This window comes from Cygnus atratus, chromosome 2, assembly GCF_013377495.2.
Source record: "Cygnus atratus isolate AKBS03 ecotype Queensland, Australia chromosome 2, CAtr_DNAZoo_HiC_assembly, whole genome shotgun sequence".
Lineage (NCBI taxonomy): Eukaryota > Metazoa > Chordata > Aves > Anseriformes > Anatidae > Cygnus > Cygnus atratus.
This window is the reverse complement of record NC_066363.1, coordinates 158,446,435-158,468,069: the sequence shown is the minus strand read 5'-3', so window position 1 is coordinate 158,468,069 and position 21,635 is coordinate 158,446,435. Positions and strand designations below refer to the sequence as shown.

At 48.8% G+C, this 21,635-nt stretch overlaps 1 protein-coding gene across 1 annotated transcript in view; it reads right to left on the bottom strand.

The window, feature by feature from the left end:
• Positions 1–21,635, bottom strand: part of ADGRB1 (adhesion G protein-coupled receptor B1) — a 185,375-nt gene that overhangs the window by 83,019 nt on the left and 80,721 nt on the right. The window lies entirely within an intron of this gene.

The window sequence follows — 21,635 nt, the reverse complement described above, 5'->3', positions numbered from 1 at the left end:
GTCCTCGGCCCTGGTTCTGACCCCTCAAACTGGTCCTGGTCCTGGTCCTGACCCTAATCTTGGTCCTCGGCCCTGGTTCTGACCCCTCAAACTGGTCCTGGTCCTGACCCTAATCTTGGTCCTCAGCCTGCTTCTGCCCCTGGTTCTGGTTCTGGTCGTGATCCTAGTCCTCGACCTGTTTTTGACCCTGTTTCTGGTCCTGATCCTGACCCTAATCCTGCTTCTGGACCTGGTCCTCAGCTTGGTTCTGGTCCTGATCCTGACCCTAATCTTGGTTGTGGACCTGGTCCTTGACCTGATTCTGGTCCTGGTTCTGGTCCTGGACCCGTTCCTAGTTCTGCCCCTGATCCTGGTACTGGTCTTGACCCTGGGCCTGGGCCTAATCCTGGTTCAGGACCTGGTCCTGACCCTGATCCTGGCCCTCAGCCTGGTCCTGGTCCTGACCCTGACCCTGTCCTACACAACCCATATATACCTCCCTAACCTATATCCCATATAGTCACATAACCCTGTAGCCCCGTCCCACACCCCTTACACCCCTCACTCCCCCCATAGCCCCATCCCACCCCCTATACACCCGCCCTCACCCCAAATCCCCTGAGCAAATCCCCCAGGGGAGCACACCCCTTCCCCACACACCACCCCCACAACATGACCCCAAAACCTCCCTCCCTGGCTGTGGGGTCTGGGAAAGGGGTGTCAGGAGCTCCTCGCTGTGGCACCCAGCAGGGCTTTCAGCGGATGGGGAGCCACTGGGGGGACAATGTCCCTGCTTTTTGTGTAGGATGAAGAGGTTGGGATCCCGGCAGACAACCCAGGAACCCATCACGGGACATGGAGGCAGAGCAGAAGGGCCACACGCCCTCACCGGGGCAGCACAGGGTGAGATGTCCCTTCTTCACGTCCTCGGAGGAGGGGATGGGGACGAGAATGCCAGCAGCGAGCTGAAGGCCGCTCCAGATGGAGCCGAGTTGCTCAGCAGCCGGAGGTGGCTCACAGATGGCCCAGACCTCAGGCCGCTGAGTCCAGCAGACCCGTCAGGAGCTGCTGAGAAGTTTTTGTAGGACCGAGCCTCCCTCTGCCTCCCTCAACCTCCCTGAAAGCAGGGAGAAAGGGCTGGGCACCAACAGCGACCAGCACACACTGAGGATTGCCAAAAATAAAAATAATAAATAAAAAAAAAAGCCAAACGTGTTTTACTTCTAGGAGATCTGAGCAATGCGCAACCCAGAACAGTTTTTCTGGCACCTATGCAAAGCTTTTGGAATGTCCCAACCCTACTGCTTGTCCATCCGTGTCCTGACCCTACTGCTTGTCCATCCGTGTCCCAACCCTACTGCTTGTCCATCCATCCATGTCCCGACCCTACTGCTTGTCCATCCATCCATGTCGCAACCCTACTGCTTTTCCATCCGTGTCCCGACCCTACTGCTTGTCCATCCACATCCTGACCCTACTGCTTGTCCATCCATGTCCCAACCCTAGCATTCCAACCCTGACCCAGCGGCATTCCCTGGTCCCTTCCAGGCACCGTCAGCAATTCACCAGCTCCCTTCTTGAAGGGACTGAGGGATCCACTTACAACCTCCGAGGGAATACGGCTTCTGAGCTCTCCCTGAGATGTGCCAGCCCTATTTCCACGAACCACACCACCAGTCAGTTGTTCTGTTTCTGCACTGCCACCGAGACAAAACGCCTCATTTGTGGTGTGTGTAAATAATGACAAACGCTTAGACTCTCTCAACCAGTTGTGTATCCCCATACAAAGTGTTCATTTAGCTTGACGAAATCTCCTTTCCGTAAGTTGATTGCTATTAATTTCTCCGTTTTAATGAGCGTGCTATTATTCAATTATAATCAGGATGTTACCCACAAGCCCCTCGTTTTAGGATCCTGCATCCCATGGGGTTTTTGCGCCTACGACAGATGTGAGCCGGGCGGCTCCGGGGCAAGGACGCACGCCTCTCTCCGGATTTGGAGAACTTCCCCTCTCCTCTTGCAGAAGAGCAATGACCCCCAATTAGCCTTAGCCTGCTCTTTCCAAGCCCTTGCATGCAAAATTGCTCAGACTTGTATCTCTTAAAAACGCCCGGCTTTATTAGATGATGTATAGCATGTTTTCTAGGAGCTGCTGTAATGAAAAGTATTTCATTAGCTTGGGCTGCGGATTAAGTAGCCAGGCTCTCTTCCAATTACAGAATATAGACGTTTATTGAAATTTCTGCATTATTATAAATAAATCTGTCGTTCCGAGCTAGTAACGAACCAATATCATTAGGATTTGTTTTCTGTTAGCATACACTAAATTTTCCTTTTTACTCACATTAACAATCCCGAACAATAAAATTCTTCCATTTTTTTTCCTCTTATCTGTTTCAAGCTTTTAATTTGTGTTGCTTGCTATCAATTTGTCCTTCCTCCATATCTCTACACCAGCTTTTACTTTCTTTCTAAGCCAGGCTGTTGGTTTTGTAGTTATTGGCTTGTCTTTGCTCTTTTTGTTTGTTTGTTTTCTTTGCGCGTGTGCTTTTTAATGCTGCGGTCATCTTTTTCATTTATGGCTTTGCAGCTATCTGGAAAAGCATTTTTAAAAGGACTTCTTAACTTGTTCTCTTTAAACAGGCTTTCACAACAGAGAGACACCATTGAAGTTGTCATTTCCACACCAGATATGGGTGTTTTGACGCTCACACACACCCCATGCCACAAGCAATTTGGATTCTCTTGAAACGTGTGGACACAACTGCCTTCACATCACTTTCAATCCCGTAGCCCAGCTTTACTCATTTACCAGCTCTCAGAGTAGACTAGGACAGATCTGGGCCAAGCATCAGTGAAAGTAACCTCATCCAAAAAAAAAAAAATAATAAAATAATCAAAAAGAGATCAGAAAGCCTACTGAAATGGGAAACCCCAGGGAAGGTATCAGAAAACAAATACCGCTCCCCAGGTGCTGTGCCCCGTCTCACTCTCTCATGGCAGAAAAACTGAGAGCACAGCAGTGAGTGCAATGTCAGAATAAAGTCTGTCCAAAGCCAAAGCCACACTTGGCATGCTCTGATCCCCATTTCTAGGTGCTCAGAGAGAGCACATAGTGATATCTAGGAAACCAAACCAAGCAACAACAAACAAAAATGACAACAGAGAGGGAGAGAGAGAGAGAGAGAGAGAAAAAAAAAAAAAAAAAAACACAACATTTTATCCTCCCCCCACTTTGCTCAGGTCTGCTGCCTGCTTATTTATCCCATAGGATTCAAAGAAGTCGATTGATTGGATCAAAGCCACTCGGGTTTTGTCACTTTAAAAGCTGCGATAAATCACACAAACAATGGGTGCTGTGGGAGGTGCTGAGTCAGAAATTCGGGGTAAATCATCTCTATCAACTATGCCATTTAGTAGAAAATGAAAATCCAGCTCTCGTTAATTGATTATTGCAAAAAATTAAGCTGCTCAGGATATTCAAATGGCTGCTGCTCCAAAAGGGCATGTGCATCCCACTGGTTTTAAACTCAGAAGTAGAACTCGTCTCTCATCTTCCTCTTCCTCTTTGTGAGTCTGTTTAATTACCTGTTCTCTTTGCCCTGAAATCCTTTGGACAGGATTAATCTGGCAGGACAGAATAATGCTTTAGATATTTTGAACTTTCATCAGCCTAACTTCTTAATTCAGCTTGTGTTTCTTCATCTTAAAATAAATTTCTTGTCCACGTGGTTGCTAACAAGCTCCTAAAAATACACAATTGAGTTGCAACTGGAAGGCTTCAAACTCACAGCTGTATCCAAACCTCATGAGTAATGCCAGCTGTGTGATTTTGGGGTGTCCCAGCTGTGCCTACGAAATGCTTGAGCCTGTCTGGCAATACCTGCTGCACATGGCATATTTAATGCCTCCGAGAGAGATCTAACAGGATCTGTCCATAGTCCAGGGGATCACATCTGAAGGAGTTGCCTTCTTGTGGGGTGGGGATTGAGTTCTGCCCAGACAAGGGTGTGTAGGATCAGCCAGCAAGGCTTAGCAAAAGCCTCGTGCTTCACAGCAGATTTCAAATCGTAAGTGGTTTAATCACTGAAATGTGTAAAACAGAGATTGTTTGTGGGATCTGTTCAAGGAGATATTGCAGCTGCATGCAAAATGCCTTCATCATGGGCCTGATTAAAAGCTGCAGGAGAAATGGGGATTGTAACGAACAAGTCCTTAAAGGGAGGTTGGGTATTTTTGTGAGTTTGTGTGTATAGGTTTCAGCTGTACGTCAGCACCGAGCCTTCATTTTCTCAGCAAAACCATTGATTCTGCAGAAAAGTACACGGGGTTTGCAACGGAAAACCCCTGCTCACAGCTCAGTGGCAAAGAAAAGGAGCAGGATTTGAGTTATTCACAAATATTGAATACAGGTACACGAATAAGGAAGCAGAATTATTTCCAGGCGGTCTCAAGAGGAGAGGGAAGAAAGAGGAACTGTGCTAAAGGGAAAACGTGGGCAGAATATCAGAGAACAGTGTAGTCAGACTGATTACGAGCCAGTCAAAGAGGAATTGTAGAAATCCCCAAACCAGACTGGCGTTAAAAAAAAAAAAAAAAAAAAAAAAAAATTGTACTGGGAGGGTTAGCAGGAAACCTGACGAGTTTGTTCTGTCTCTGATATCTGTGGTCAGATTTATCTCCGGTGTAATTCCAGTGACGTTCCACGAGAAAATGTTTCACCATATGTTACAACATGGCTATGAACATTATTTGAGCACTTGATGGGAAAAAGCAATTAAGCACTGTCTTGTAGATTTAAACAGGAGCTTAAGGACTTTCTGAAATGGAAATGCTTTTCTGAATAGGAATTTGCACAAATGAAGAGGCTTTGTTGTAGGAAGAGGCATGGATCAGGAAGGGGGTTTAAAAACGGGATATATATTTATGACATATATAATATAAAGGATCTCCAGACGTTTCTTCCAACCTCAGTAATTCCCTGACTCTGTTACTTCTGGCTTCACATGGGCCGTCCCCCCCTTGCTAACCAGGCAGGTCATGCAAGCGCTTGGCATGGGTCCAGCTGGCAGATTGATTATTAATTTGAAGAACCAGAGATGAAGTCAAAGTTAATCCTTTTTGAGGGATTCCCAAAAGCAATTTTCATTTCCAGCCAAAGGCTGCCCCAGAGTGCCTTTCAAACGCTCTGGCTCTACACAATAGCTCGGGACAAAAAAAATGTACAATCATTTTGCTGCAGCAAGTGTGGCACAGTCAGAGGTTCTGCAGGACCTCGGGGCTGGATTACAAAGTGAATGGATCCTGAGAACAAGGGACACGAAAGGGTTTGCACCTCTTGGAAAAGAAGGCAGGTTAGAAAGAGAATATATATAACTTCGATCTGCTGCTAAAACCGTTGTGAAAGGTCTCTTATGACACAGGTAAACACTGAAATAAATGAGACATTGAGCTAAAGATGGGCTAAAATCAATCTAAAACATGTCAGACTCTCAGGAAGTTTTGAACACTATCAGAGCCAAAGCAGTAATCATGATTTCGTTAGTTTAGGCCTTCCTAAGAACTGGATAAAAGCTGCAAAACCATTTCACCAGAGTCATCCTATGATCGAAGACATTATTTTGCCTTTCATCAATCCACTAATTGAAAGCCAGGCTGAGCTCTCAGCGATGCTACTGAAAACCCTGCGAGACATCACATACATCCAACAAGTCAGGCTGGCTTTGCCGGAGTGGAACCCCTCCTCCTAGGAAAAAACCAGTCTGAATTTCAAGCATTGCACCAGTTTGGTGACATCTGTGTAAAATCAAGTGTCATCAACCTCATTTAACTGATAAGGAAACTGAGGCACGCCGAAAAGATGTGAAGGGATGGAGTTGTGTTAAGAGGGCACTAACGGTGCTCCAAGTAAGCAGTCGCTCCTCAAACCACTGAGCCACGCTGAACTCTAAATCAATAAATGAAGAGTACAGCTGGTGGTTGGGTTCCCCAGTTTGTTTACTGAAAGCAAAAAAAAAGCAGCTTTCCAGAGCCACTCTTATCAGAAGTGGGAGCAGTCCTTCTTCCGTCCCATATAAAGGAGGTATAGATAGTAGGTAGGTAGATAGATAGGTAGGTAGGTAGATAGTTAAATAGATAAAAAGATAAAGAGATAAAGAATTATAGAGAGAGATAGATAGATAGATAGATAATCTGTCACTTATAGGTCCTTCATTTAAACACTATGACAAATCTGACTTCCCCTTCAAGCCCGACAGTTGAGTTTCTCCTACCACTGAAGGAAGAGAAGTTGCAATGACCCCTAAGTTGCATCCATGAATATGACCCCAAATGCTTTTGTTGAACCCAAGGGCTCTTCATCTTCTGGGAAACAAGCCCCAGCAGACGGGGATGGTGTGGTCATTGGGGTATGGACCAGGGCATTAATTTCACTTTCAGCTGCTGAGACCTCCTTATGAGTTTTGTGTGGCACTGATGCCCTTTTTCTCACCTCCACCCTGACAGCACAGACCTGGCACTAAACAAAACAATTCTCTGCCAGTAGGAAAGAATCAATAATCAGATTAATGACTATTTTTAAATTAATTCGTAAAAAAAAAAAAAAAAAAAAAAAGAAATTGAAAAAAGAAAAAAAGAAACCTACTATTGATCCAGTTGCTTGATGCGAGGAAAATTAAACCAGAGTAGGAATATATATATATATATATATATATATATATGTATGTATTTTTAGATGCCCCTAATAATAGATGGTTTCAGCTAATTCACTTCAGAACTGACACAAGGAAAATGGAGAGAGTGGTGATTTAAGAAGAGATTCGGGATCTATGGATGACACGGGGTATTGGAGATTTTTCTCCAGGTCCTTCTCTTTTTGTGTGGGGAGGGAGGAGGGAAGGACAGGAAGAGAAAGTTGTAAGGAGGTTAAAAGCAAAGCATTTTCCCAGCTGTGAATTCGTAATCATGGCTAACTGAATCAGAGCATTTTGCAGGGGACAAGGTTACTTACTATCTGCAAATTAGCCCTTGGAAAAAAAAAAAGAAAAGAAGAAGAAAGCCCATATGCAGCATCCAGTCTGAAGCCGTAATTAACATAAACAATGTTAAAACTCACAAAGAACTACATATTACCATTGAAATAAAGCATATGGCTGGCTAAATACCCGTAAGATTATCTGGAGATAATCTTTTCAGGCACCATAAATACAGCTGATGCTGAGCCGTAATGACTCTCATCAGAAGGCCGCACCATCCACACCGTTCTGCTGGAGGGTGGCCGACAATTAACAGGCACTGTCCCCTTTTACATCCCCTCTCCACAGCCCCAAGGAAGGACTGAAATGTAGACATGGTGTTTCTTGCACCGTTCCTTTTCCTCCTGCCTCAGTCCATGGAGATGTGTGGGGTGGGAGAGCAGGCCTCGACCGCTGGGCCTGTACCCTGTGATCACGACTTCATTAGGATCACAGAATCATTAAGGTTGGAAAAGACCTCCAAGATCATCTGGTCCAAGCGCCCCCCTACCACCAATGTCACCCACTAGACCATATCCCTAAGCGCCAGGCCCAACCTCTCCTTTAACACCCCCAGGGACGGTGACTCCACCACCTCCCTGGGCAACCCGTCCCAATGCCTGACTGCTCTTTCTGAGAAGAAATGTCTCCTCATTTTCAACCTGAACCTCCCCAGGCACAACCTGAAGCCATTCCCTCTGGTCCTATCACTAGTTACCTGTGAGAAGAAGCCAACCTCCAGCTCCCCACAGTTTCCTTTTGGTAGTTGTAGAGAGCAATGAGGTCTCCCCTGAGCCTCCTTTTCTCCAGACACAACAACCCCAGTTCCCTCAGCCGCTCCTTGTAGGACTTCCTTGTACTTCCCTGCCAAATGTCCCTGCCAAAGGCAGCCACAGGACAGGCATTTCACCCAGAAAGACCCCCAGAAGGACCAGTCTGCCCAGCGTGTCCCACCCAGTAACCCGCTGAACCATCCTCAGCACATGCCACAAGTGTCAAAGCTTTAATGCAGAAGACCCAATACCGTGGGCCATAGAGAAAATGTGAAGAAGCTGAAGTCACTGCGAGTGTTCTTGTTCCTTAACACGGAAACAAATGTGAAAACCCCTGTGAGGTGCCACAACATTCATGTTGCAGAGGAAACCAGTTGACTATCCGATCAGAACTGGGGAAACTCTCCTTCATAACCCCATCTTAAATGATTGTTTAAGAAATAGAAAATCTGATCCCTCCCACGGCATCACAGCTAGTCTTATACACAGCATCAGGAATTCAAGCCTGCAGTACCGTGCAGGTGTTTGTTGTAGAGCGTTATTTGAAGGTTTTTTTTTTTTTTTGCCTTGTGGATTTTCTGCTTTGAAAGGATGATATTTCCAAACTCTTCTGCAGAACCGTGTGAAATAGAAACAGAAAAGCCTACAGTTCCCTATAATCCCGTGACTTCATGGCTTTAAGAAAAAAGAAATATTCATTCTCAGATTTAGCTAGCCTGCAAGCACTGGGATCATCAGGTCGCCTCACCTGCCAGTAACTGCAGAAGACAACCTTGGACTGCTTTCCACAGAAGTTAATATTTTGTCCCTCCAAGATTTTAACCTCTGCTCTTAAACTCATTATGGCTATCCAAAGCTAGAAGCCCAGGCCATGCCTCTGAGTCTTATTTTTGGGGCAAAGTTGCACATTGGAGCTCTCCTGCTGCAGCAGAGTATCAGAACAATAGTCCTTTAGGTACTGGGGTCATCATGGGAAAAAGGTGACAACAGCAGGCAGTGTGAGAGTACTGTAACCAGAGTTTGGGACTTGCTGAAGCTGCCTTTCCTAAACAGAGGGAATTCCTGCTGTAATTTTGCAATGAAATGCTCGGCATGCTGCAGGCTTGTGGCTGGTTCCGCAGGCAGTCCCATCGTGCTAGGAAGAATCAGGCTCAGCACACCAAAGTGATAAGCAACAGCCTTGTCATATGTACCAAAAACATTTCAGGGAAATCCTTGGAGGGACCAGGCGCCTTAGCTGAGCACATCCTTTACTACGCCTCAACGCCATGGTCCCATGTTCCAGTCTCATGGGAAAGGAGGCTTAGGAAGAATGGGGAAACAAGGCAACGGAGGTTTTTCTAAGACTGCCAGATGCTAAAGTAAATGTAAGACATTGCAGCCAGCAGTTAACAAGCTGGAAATGCTCCCTTTGGCTAGTCAAGGGTGTATAAATGCCTTCAGTGGAAAGGCAGTGAAAGCAATACAGACACCTGGCGAGAGAGATCTCACATCCACCTCCGTGCATGGCCAGGATGCCTCAGAAACGGTGGTGTCTGTGCCCTGCTTGCAGCCCAGCATTTTGTCTTAGATGACCCCAAAAGAGCCCCAAAGCACTCCAAGCTGCCCTGAGCCCCAGCCAGAGCAGAAGGCTGGCTGGCGTGGGGCGATGGACACAGCCATCGCTCCGTGGTTATCACACACAAGACCTTGGAAATGAGAGGGCAGCAGGCTTGCCTGTTTTAACAGCTGCTTGTCCACCTGGGGATTTTGAACATCGCTTTGCTGAATGCGACTGAAAGGGGAGAGGAAGACGAAAGCGTGTTATTAGCTCTGAACAAAGAGTCTGCAGATCCCAGCTCTGGTATGCATCCCCGCCACTTGCACTCTCTGGTTTTCAGCCTCCACTTCTCCAAAATGACCCCAGCAAGCTTGCCACTCTCCCCAGCTTTTGGGGGCAAAGTCAGTGATGGAAAAACAAAACAAAAAAAATATGTCATCTACCTGTAAGCAGCACCTTGCAAGCCAGCAACCAAACAGTGCTGCAGAGATCCCAGCCCCGGCTCTAAGAGTGCAGGATGCCCCAGAGCCAGGTCGGGAAGAGGGATGGCTTCCTGGCCACAAAAACACTAGCTCCAGGGTATGCTGCTTCTCAGAAGCCTAAATCAGAAAATTTTAATGGCTGAGTGCAGGGCTAGCGGATAAAGAGACAAAGAAAAATAAATCAGGCAGATGACAGAGGGGCTGGGAATAGGAGGAGGTAGCAGACGGTAAAAGAAATTAAATCAAGAAGCCAAATTAAGGTGCTGCAGGCAAAGATGAAGATGCTGGATTAAAGATTAACAGTAACCAAGAGGGAGATGCAGTCCTTTAAAGGTACAAATTACTTCAATGCACTTAGCAAAACCCACACAAATCTAAGAATAAATTCCTCACAGATGCAAGTGGATCATGGTAACAGATACATCTGGTCCTGGGAACTCTGGATAGCTTCACGTGCTTGTGTTTCCAGTCGAGAAAGGGGAATTAAAGGCAAAGCAAGGGCAAGCAGTCTACAAAAAGGAAGGTGCTTGCTGGCGTAGGGGAAAGGGTGTAAGAAGTCATCTGAGAAGGGTCTGGCACTGTGCAAACAAATCCTGAATCTGGGCCGGGGGGCTGCTGAGCCATTTGGGGCTCTGCTCAACTGATCATTTCTCGGTTCTTCTGCAAAAACTCAGAGGAATACTGGGTCAGCTCGAAGTGGAAGCACACCTTTCGTGCCTGCTTTTTTTTGCAGCTGAAAGCGAGGGAGCTCAGCAAACATCCCCGTCAAACTGCAAGCAGGGGAAGCAGGCCACACTTCGGCGCCGCTGCTGGGCACGGGAGGTACCGGTCCCATCAAGACAAATTAAGCGTTTGCACCGTTTCACATCACTGCTCTGGAGTTGCTGGGAGAAAGGTCGCTTGTGCTTTGCCACCTCCTTGTAGCACAAGCAGCTCATGTTTTGCAGTGGAGCATCCGAGACCCCGTTCCCATGAGAGTAAGGGTGGAGGTGGAGGAAAAGGAGGGGTCGTGGGGTTAACTTTTTTAATACACTGAAGCGTTCTCATCATTTCTTTCAGCCACCCTAATAAGATTCTTCTGGGCAATAAAGACTGCTTAATGTCCATACAGATGACAATAAGAGCAGGTTATTTCTAGCTGGGTTGCCCTGCCTGTTACAATCCAGTCCTGCTCCTGGGACAGACTTTGAGCCTCGCTGGAACAACTATCCTGTACAAACACCAAAATCAAAACTAAGACCTCCAGCTGTACATCAGGGAGCTCTGGATCAGGCCCAAAGAGCGATGAGGAGCTCAAAGGGCCAGCGGACAGCAAGAGGCACACACACACGTAGCGGGAAGGTTGAGTGGGTGCGAGCTCAGCAAGCAGCACCTCTTCTCCATCAGTGCTTTCCTCTGCTCCCTCCTTTCTCTGTGGCCTCCTTTCCCTCTGTGCTCTGCAAAAATGAGCATTTTGTGGAAGCTGAGCAGAGCTGACAGCCCCTTGAATGCTTGGAGTGCCTCCCTTGTTCCCAAGTCAAATTTCGGAAAGCAGCAGCTGCCTGTTTCTGAAGGTCGCTTGGATCCATCCTGGCTCAGTGGTGCTGCATCGCTGCTCATCGTTATTCTGCAGCTCTAGCCACCGTGGATGTCCTGCCACATTACATGCTAGTTTGTTACACGGTTTCGGGGGGAGTGGGATAAAGAAAATGCAAAGCAAAACGTAAAAACTAGTGGGATTTCTGGCTTAACTGACGTGGGTGTGCAAAGGAATCTACTCAAGGGTTTGCTTTGGATTTTTTTTTTTTATTTATTTTTTTAGGAGAGGAGGGAACCGCTGGGAAATAAAGACGATGCTAATGCAGGGAGGAGGCTGGTGCACTAATAAATGTTAATAAATAAATGCTGATACTTGAGATTGTGCTGTCCCTCTCCTCGAACAACCCATTCCCAGCTCCCCGGGCTGCCCATCAGATGGTTTCTCACCGAGGGTCGATGGTGACAGCTCCTGGGGGGGCAGAACCCGGCTCGATCAGAGGGCTGGAGTCTGCTTTACGTGGTCAGCGTTGTCAGGTCTGCCCCCACTCCTGCTCTCCCCTGCTGATGAATGTGGGCGCGAGCAAAGCATTTGCAAAGAGCAGGAGCAGGAGCAGGTGCTGAGTGGAGCAGCACGGGGCTGCTTGTGCTTTTCTCGGGAAAGCAGGTCACGGGGGAGGAGGGGCACTCGTTTCCCAGCTTTGCTGCTGAGAATGTATTTAACCAAAGCGACGCTGGCAACCAAACACGCCGCCGGCTCCTTTGGATTGCTATCCAAACCTTTTAAACCCACTCTCTGCTAATGAAAATGGCTTTCAGAGATGCGGGGTGGTGGAAACCTCTCTCCTCCCAGCAGCATTGCTCCATTAAGCTCTCTCCTCCCTCCTATCCGTCCTGCCTCCTCTCTCTCCATCTGGGCACCACGAAGGACAGAGTGCTCTCCAAGACACCCGGCCAGAGGATTTCATCTCACGCCTCCAGCAGCACCCCGTCCCCAGCCAGTTAACCTGCCCTAATCGGACAGCTGTTGCGGCATCTGTGCAAATTTGCACTGATTTTGTGTGCCGAAATGAAGCCGTGCTGCACAAAGAGGCTTTGGAGGACTCAAAGGGTATTCACCCGATGGGGAGTTTCCAACTTCCCACTTAGCAGCAGGACATGGAAATACTCCTCGGCTAATTAAATACCTGCCAATTACCAGGCAGTGCAAACGATGACCGTGCTGGTTAAAGTAATTTATACTGGAAAATGCCTGCGCTGTCCTGTCTGTGATTTGCAGCATCGGGGATGGTTTTTATGTAGAAATTATGTAGAAGAAGGCACAATCGGAGGGGTGAAGCATCCTTCCTTCCTGCCAGCCCATCCACCCCAATCTGCCCCAAAACCTGCTCCTAACACACACGCACACCGGTGCCAACTGCATCCATCACCGCTTTCTCCCTTGGCAGGCTGGGAGCTGAAGCCCAGCTTCTGCGCCTCCTGCAGCCCTGTGCAGACACCTTGGGCTCTGCAACGTCCTTGCAGAGAGTGAAGCAGCTCCTGCTCGCCAAAAACACCTCCCTGAAATACTCAGCCTTCTCGGCCATGGGGAGAGCAGGACTGGGGCTGTGCCTCCCGAGCTGGGCAGCTCAGAAATCCCGTATGACTTTTTCCCACTGTGACACCCGCTGAGATCTCAGGCTTTAAGCCAGTAACAGCAAAACACATTCAGACTTCCTGGGAGCTGCTTTCCGAAGGGAGGCACGGAGCATGGGACGAAGCCAGTGAGCATCACCACCGCAGATGAGATGCAAAATCCCCCCAGGAAACTTTTCTCCTGTGTCTTGGCATTGCCAGGGTGCCAAGCTTGCACCTGGAGCCAGAAGCCTCAGCAGAAGATCAGCCCGGGCTTGCAGATAAGCAGGACGCCTGCTGCTGCTTCCCACCCTGATGGGAAGCTGGGGAGAGGGGAATATCCAGAGGAAAGGAGCAAGTGAGCATCAGCAATAGCAACAGGAGTTGCTCAGCTTTTCTCAAGGGAATTAGTGATGGAGATTTTGCAAAGAAGGAAGTTTCTGGAGCTACTGGGGACAAACAAACAAACAAACAAACAAACGAAACACTTGGGGAGAGAGGAGCTGGAGATCAGAGGGTGTCCAAGCATGTGCATGTGTATATAGTGGGGATGGAGTTGATCAGGGCATTTCATTTGGCACTCAGGGGTCCTGATAGCTTGGAAATCACAGCATTGGGGTGTGTTCAGGTTTACTGTATTGTCCCCATCCCATCCAAGAGCCCCTTCCCAGCATTACTGGCTGGTGAATCAAGGTCTCCATCATGCACTGAGCAGGGAGGAGATGGGCAGGGGAGGACCAAAGCAGTGAAGCTGCCCGTCCCAGCCTTCACCTGCCCACGGGTAACAGAATGGGGCAGGAGACGTCCAGAGGATGTGACAGCTCACACTCTCCTAAAACCTTAATCCGGGTAAAGGCAAACGCCAAAGAAACTTCAGAACCAGAAGTGACCTAGAAAAGCAGGGGGTTGTCCAGCTCTAGCTGCAAGAGCAGCGCACTGGAGGCAGTGAAACGCTCAGGCATGGCAGTAACAGGAGTCATGCGAGCCCTGCTTCCCCGGCTGCGGCAGTGGCTCTTTACTGCCGCTGAAGATGTAGCAGTCAGGACAATTTCAGCTGCTTCCCAGATCCCGGGAGGAGCCAGCGGAGCTGGCAATTAGCAGAAGCATCTTTCGCACTTGTAAACTGAACGAATCGGGTGGAAACGGACTGGGAAGCGGGGAAATGCCCGCGCCACGATACTATGTGTAACAATGCTTCTGAGACGGCGGTGCCTAAACGGATGGAAAAGCAGCTTCCAAGAAGGGAGTGGGTGGGGGTTTCTGCTTAGAGCTACGTGAAAAAAAAGTCAGAACAAGTGTTGTCCCATTAACGCAATACTCCTGAGGACACTGCAAAGGGATGCACCTCCCCATCATCTCCACACCATTCCCTGCTCCATCGTGCTAAGTCAATGCCACATCTGAGCTGCAGGTTTTTCCCCCTCTGCCCCGTTACAGGAGCCTCAGACAGAGCCAATTAAATCTCCCTCCTCACCCTGAGTCGGTCCTCATGGGGCTAAAGAGCAGAGCCTCTGCTGGGACCGATCACTGCACCGCTCCTGCCTGCAAAATGCTGCAGCTGTGCCTGCTGCAGCCCTGCCCATATCTACGCCGATGCTACTTTCTCCCCACGTGCAGGCAGCTGCAATTTATACCCTCAGCATCAAAAATCCCTCCCCTCCAGGTATCCTTGCAGCTGAAGGTGGATTTCTCCAGCTAGGACCCAGATCCTTCAGCGATATTGGGCAGAGGGAGCTCCCTCTGCTCTCCTTGCATCACCATGATCCAGGACCTGTTTTTTTTTTTTCTTGAAGCAGCCTGGATTTTAGGTATTTGCACTGTAATTCTCTGCTGCACCCCTGCTCTGGGCCACAGCACTACTAAACAGACCCTTGGCACACCCTGTTAAATGTCAGCACAGCCTCCAGCACGGTTTTAACCCATGCATGGGACACATGGAGTAGAAATCCCCTGATGCACCGCTGCAGCTTTCATTTGGACCCTATGGATGATGGAAGGCACGTATACCCCAAATGACATCCCAAAGATGGCAGTATGAAGGCTGAAATCAGACTATAAATAAATAAAAATCACAAGGCTGTTGGTGATCCCTGCACCAAATTCTGCTGGGTGCCCCTAGTTCACTCAGGAACCTTGCCTAGGCTTGAAGGATGCTCAGCAGTCCTTAAGATTTGATGCGTGAGATAAAACCACCACTAAATAAATAACATCCACTGCAAAAACCAAGTGTTCTCCTGGATCCTTGCCTCCTCTGTGTGCCCTGTCTGCCTGGTTTGGGACACAGCTGGCTTTTGCTCCTAGCCACCAGCAGAGCCATGGCAGAGGACGGGAGCTCTGGGCCTTGGCTCAGATCTGCTCCTCCTCGGTGACAGTGGGTGACGCTCCCTCAGCTTCTCCTTCTCCATCTGTAGATGATAGCAGCAAGGATTTTGAGGACAGGCATAATTCGTCACTGCAGTTATGAACCTTGCCCTTGCACTCCCATCCACATCAGGAAGGAAAACTGTCCTCAGAGCTGCAGATTTTCCCCCAGCAGGTCCTCAGCTCTCACTGGGACGGGCTTGGAGCCTCTCTGCAAGGCGCCAGGCTCCAGGGAAGACTGAATTCCTCTTCTGGCTCTCCGTCAGGCCCCAGCTCCCTGCCTTACAAACCACCCCACCAGCATTACCTGTGTCCATTAAACCACCTTGGGAGGCAGCTCTGGCCTCAAGCAGAGGGCGGCTCCGGGAGATTAATCCGTGTGGTCTGGAGGGTCGTTATCGTAATTGAATCCAAGTATTTGCACAGCACTGGAAAAGGTTTTGACAACTCAGAAAATCATTACATGCCGTGTTGCAGCCCGGGGGGGTTAATGGGGCCTTCTGGCCTTGCTGTGTCAGTTATTTTTCTTTCTGTGGCTCCTGACGGAGGGTTAAAGGGAATTCCAGTAAATCAGGGAGGAGGGGAGGAGGATCTGTCCTTCCAACACAGGGCATTGTTGCCTTCCAGGAGGGCTCAGCCCCACCTGCCCTGTGGCCCTGTGCCATCCTTCAGCTCCAGTAGCTCAGGTGTGTGGTCCTATGGTCCCATTCTGCTCCATGAAGGCTAATATTCACATTGCATCCCTTGCTGCTTCTCCCACGATGGGCAAAGCTGACATGATGTGGGCTCATCTCACGTGCATGACAAGTAGAATCATAAATCTCACGTTTAGATATCAAATTTTCAGTAATAAGTAATAATACCTATTTTTCGTACTTCTTGTCACTTAATGGAGCTCCTCACTCCTGGGCTTCATGACATTTAAAAGAGCTGTCGGGTGTTATTAGCGCAGCAGACTTGGGGAAAACTGAGGCACGAAGCTTACATTGATTTGCCCAGACACACAGAAAGTTCATCGTTAGATGAAGGCTGTGTCCCGGGCACGGTGTCCTCTTTTTGCTGCTGTATTTTAACAGAACATTTCATCTCCTACTGCAGCACACGAGCAGTCAGGTGAAAATGCAGACAAGCCTTTTTCTCCTCTTCAAAAACGGGGTCAAGCTTTCCCTGCCCTTATTCGGTGCGCCAACTCTCAGCCATTTCCCAGCTCATCCATCAGTCCTGTCCGTCCTCAGGCAATGAGATGGGCACGCAGACCTCTCTCTGCACCCTGACCACTTCCCCCCCTCAGCCTCCAGCTTCCAGCAGAGAGAAACAAGGCTCCAAAGGACACAGACCAGCTGGGATCTGCAGGTTTAGAGACAGGACCTTTAGGAAAGTCCTCCTCTGGATCCAGACTGGCTTCCTTGCACTCGTAAAGGGGGAATCAATCGATCCAGCAAAAAAAAAAAAAAGTGCATGGAGGTACAGCCACTCTGCTCTGAATTTTCCACGTGGCAGGTGCTGAACATCCTGACACTGCAGGTGTATGTCTCTCCTCCATACACCTGACCCTGCCTTGAAGTTGCTTGAAAAGTACACCCTGTTGGCTATTGACCCACGGGAGTTGGAGCACACCAAGGATGGGCTTCAAGTTTCCCCAGCATCCTTTTTTACTCTGCACTCAAAGGCCTGAAGCTGGAAATCTGAGTTCACCACCACAGGCAGCTGCCTGCGCTGTGTTATTACAGTTGCAGCACATACAAGGTACCACGCAGGCAAACACCAAGGGAAATGCAGGAGAAATGCACCAGGGAATGGGTGCACAGCCCATATTTCTGCTTCACACAATCCAGTAGGACACCACGTGTCACCAGAGACCCTCGGTAGCCACATCTCCACTGCAGATGGCCACAGAGAGCCACATGGCTGCTAAATTTGTCCCCTCCCATCTGCAAAAGGGCTTCATGGCTTCAGAAAAAGCAGGTGTTCAAGGCCAGGCTGGATGGGGCTTTGGGCAGCCTGAGCTGGTGGGAGGTGTCCCTGCCCGTGGCAGGGGGTTGGAACTGGATGGTCTTTAAGGTCCCTTTCAACCCAACCCAACCCAATGCAACCCAACCCAACGCAACCCAACGCAACGCAACGCAACCCAACCCAACCCAACCCAACCCAACCCATTCTGTGATTCTGTGATTGTGTCATTCATACACAAAAAAAATATACATAAGTACTGCCCTGCATTTGCAGATACTTGCATAGGGCACGTGTCCCTACATCCACACGGGGACTCACCAACAGCACCCTGCATCGATTACGCACAGAAACACCGACAACTGTCTGTACCCACAGCCAGGCACCAGCACCCACTTATTCCCAAACACTCACCCCGTTATATCCTTGCACGTGTTTTGCATGTGTACCCGTGTGGGGATGCAGACACACAGATGTAGGGAAGAAGAAGCTGTCCCAATCCCCGCGGTGCTCTGGCTCACAGCAAGCACCCAGCACTGGGGCAAGGCTGGGGAAACCCTGCGGAACCCAAAGCCTCTTCCCAACAGGACACTCGTGGGACTTCAGCCAGCTCCGTAAAGAGAATTAATTTATTCCACCCGTGCTCTTGACCACTTTGCTAGGAAAGCGAGGGAGAAGCTGGAGCATTCGATTCAGAGCCCCTGAATCCTCTCTTTCCCCTCTGTCAAGAGCTATTAAACTGTGCTGTGTTGGCAGCAGCACCAGCCCTGCATCGTGCTGCTCGGCTTCTCCTGCATCCTGTGCTGTGAAAGGCCCCGGAGAAAAAGCCAGCTCCTGTTTTTCCCAGTCCCACGGACAGTGCTGACTGCTGGGGAGTCGCTTAGCAAAGTCCAAAGAGTCCCTTGGAGGCAGTTCCCTGGGCTTCCAGCAGCGCCAGCTTGTCCTGGTCTCATCTCCCTGACAGCAATCCGGGAAGCCAAGGCCTCGAGCACAGGAGGTGTGACATGGTTTCACTGAATTAGAAATGCTGTGGCTACTCGTCCAGTCCTAAAAAGGGGCTCTTAGGGCTATCATTCAATGTGTCTGGGTGCACACTGAAGGTAAAGTCGTCTGGGTTGGATCAGGGCTACTTTCAACTGGGTTTAACACAGGGAACCAATTCACACTAACCTCCCCACATGCCCCTGTGCAGCACAGCACTGCTTTTGTCCACCACCATCCCCTCAATCCCTCCACGGGAACACGCAGGAGAGGCAGCATTTGCAGCTGGAGCTAAAACAAACCAAAGGTGTTGGTTAGGGGAGCTGGGACAGGGGTCCCAGCGCTGGCACCCTGCGTAGGGCCACATGAAGGACGTGGCACCGGCAAGGTGGCTCCTGCACACCTGGCTGGAGTACTGCAGCAGGAAATATAATCTATAATGTGCAGCGCATATGTGCAAAGAGGAGAGAAGTGATTTCTCATGGGGCTTTGGGGCTGTAACGTTGCCTTGCAGCCTGTACCACGGGGCACTCATCCATCTTTGTCAACACAGGCAGGCTGTGTTAGTATTTGATGTGTGGCAGTGGCAACGCTGGGAGTGCACTAGATGATGTGCAAAAGATGTGCCAAAGATAAAGGAAGCTGTTTCCTGCTGTTAAGGAACTTTCTTTCAAAGGGAAGGTATTTGGAGGTGGATGTGATGGACTGGTGTGAAAGGCTCCATGGGATGCTGTAGATACAAACCCTCCCTTGTGACATGGGGCAGGGAGCACAAGAAGAAACAGACCTATTGTAGCTGCTCTCTGAAGGCAATGAATGAGTAACCACCAGGACTGGGATTGCATTAAAACCCTGGAAAGCACAGAGAAGAAAAAAATAAAAGTGCTTTTCTTTTTATTCAGTGCATCAGAGGCTTCCAACTAGCAGGGCACTGTGTCCTGCTCCTTGCGCTACGCTGCAGCACGCAGCAGAGAGCAGCTCTCCTGCGACCACACAGGGCATGCGGTCAGGAATTCAGGCAGCTTGGGACTGTCTACATTAGAGCCTGAGCGTCCCGTCCTGAAATCGGGAACCTCAGATAATTCAGCAGCACTGCAACACCCATGAGATGGTTGGACTACAGACACCCCACAAGCGCAGCGACCCTAGGGCAAAATTCTGGCATCTCCTCCTAGGATGCTTTCGGGCTCCTCTGGCTTGTCCCAGGAGGAACAGATTGATAGTCTGCTCTGTCTGGCAGCGTCACAAAACACCCCGTGAATCCTCAGGGGAGATTTCTGCCCCACCTTGGCTGGCGATTGGGTTTGGGACAGAGCCAGGGGGATGCGACCCAGCCTCATCCCACGACCTGCTCACCTTCTCCATGCCCAACCTTGGCATGCACGGGGCACCTTTCTCCACAGCAAAGGTCTGCGTTTCTTAAACGAGACAGGTTAAAGGCTTTAATTACTGAAACAGATGATCTTTCCCAAGGGAAGGTAAGAGTGTCCTTGAATTAAAACCACAGGTTCCCAAGGCTTTTTCTCTTCTAGGAGCGAAAAGCTCTTTATGCAAATATTTGTGAAGGCTCAGAAGGTCTCTCAAGAGCAGTTAATATAATGCCTAGCTTTATTTTATGTTATTACGCTCTTGGAGACACAGAAGCGAAGAAAAGTTGGTGGCAGGAGTCTGCCAGCCCCTCTAAGAGGAAGGGATGAGTCCCCTGGCAGCACAGACTGGCCGGATCCCCCTGGTGCACCAAACCACGGCTGGTGAGAAATAAAAATCTGGTGGTGGACAAGAATGTGAGAGCACATAAAATGATTGCATTCATCAGCTCCATCCATCCTATCCCAGCAGGAGAAAGGGGGAGCACCCGACCAGATCCTGCCTGGGCTTTAACTTGGGCAGGGCTAAGCAGCTAATAACTACTCCAGATGAATACCCTTGGAGGAGAGCCAGAGAATCCCAAATCATCCTCTGATTTCAACTTTCAATTACCCAGTCAGTGCTAAGCTCATTAATCATACTTGCCGCACCCAACACAACAGAAATGAGTCCCTGATCTTCTCCCCTCTTATTTGATGGTGTGAGGACTTGGGGGCAAGAGGAAGAGAAAAGAGACGTAGGGGTGCCACCCACGAATCTAATAGTCACTTGTAGGGGCTGGGATTAATAAATCAAAAATCCATTATTAATAATACTAGCTTAAATATCTATCTAAATGCAAATGAATGAACACCAGGGGTTTCTTCCTTTTTTTTTTTCCTTTTTTTTTTTTTCTTTTTTTTAAATGTTCTCTAACAACTCTGTCTTGGAGGAAGCACATGCCCACATGATAATTGTAGGTTTTAATTGCAATTTTACAGTTCAACCCTTCACGGCTCATGGATTTTGAGTGGCCTTTAAAGGGCCACAGCATCTTTTGGATGGGATTGAAAGCTCAGGTGGCTGCAGTAACAGGCAGGAGCTCTTAGAGTTCCCTGCCTCTATGCCTGGTCGGTCACATTGGATAAAAGGGGATAAATCCAGAGGTTGGTTTGCTGCAATGAAGGTTCGATCCCCAAGATCTGCAGCCTCAGATGGGTAACTGGGGACACTGGGGACACAACCTTGGAGCAGGAGCATGGAGAGCCAGCAAAGGAGCCAGATTAAGAGACAGAAGTGTCTTCTGAGTAAGCAACACCATGGGAAGTTGTCCTGGCCTGTGTGGGGAATATGGCAGGGAGAAAACCATGGGAAATGAAGTTGTAGAGCCATTAAATTGGTCAGAGCTGGGAAATGAGATTTTCTGACATTTGCCCACTTGCACAACCATCTTATGAGACCAACCAGTGGGCTAATTTCCAATTAAAAGAGAGAGAGAGAGGTGGCAGGATGGAGAAGGTGGGAGCAAAGGGGAACCCAGATAAGTGCAAATGAACCTCAGGGTTTCCTGAGTTGCCAGCCATGATCTCAGCCATGTACCAGGCAACAGACCCAGGGTAAACTAAAAAATAAAAATAAAACTTACTCCAATCAGGAAACAAGTATCAAAAACTGTGATCTAAAACCCTTGAGAGCTCCAGGGTGCAGCTCAAGCTGGAGGTGGGCATTCAGTCCTGGACAATAGAGTTTGCAGAGTTTGCCTTTCATTAGACTTTCCCAGGAGGCAGCAGCGGTGGCAAATCAGCTTTAAAACCTTGTGCAAACAGCTTTGCAGCTCCCCTTGCCAGAGCTCATGAGATCAGGTCTAGCTTTGCAACATCCCCTTGAAAAATCTGCTGACACCAGCATTTTGGAGACTTTAACTGCTCAAGACTGCAAATGCTGGTTGAAAACAAGTGTGTGCATGCACAAAGACGAGCTTTAGCAACAACATTTGTGCAAAAAAATCTGCTGGGGTTTTGGAAACCACCCATGAGAACTGAACCCCAATGCCAGTGCCAAGAAATTGCCTGCTTCACCC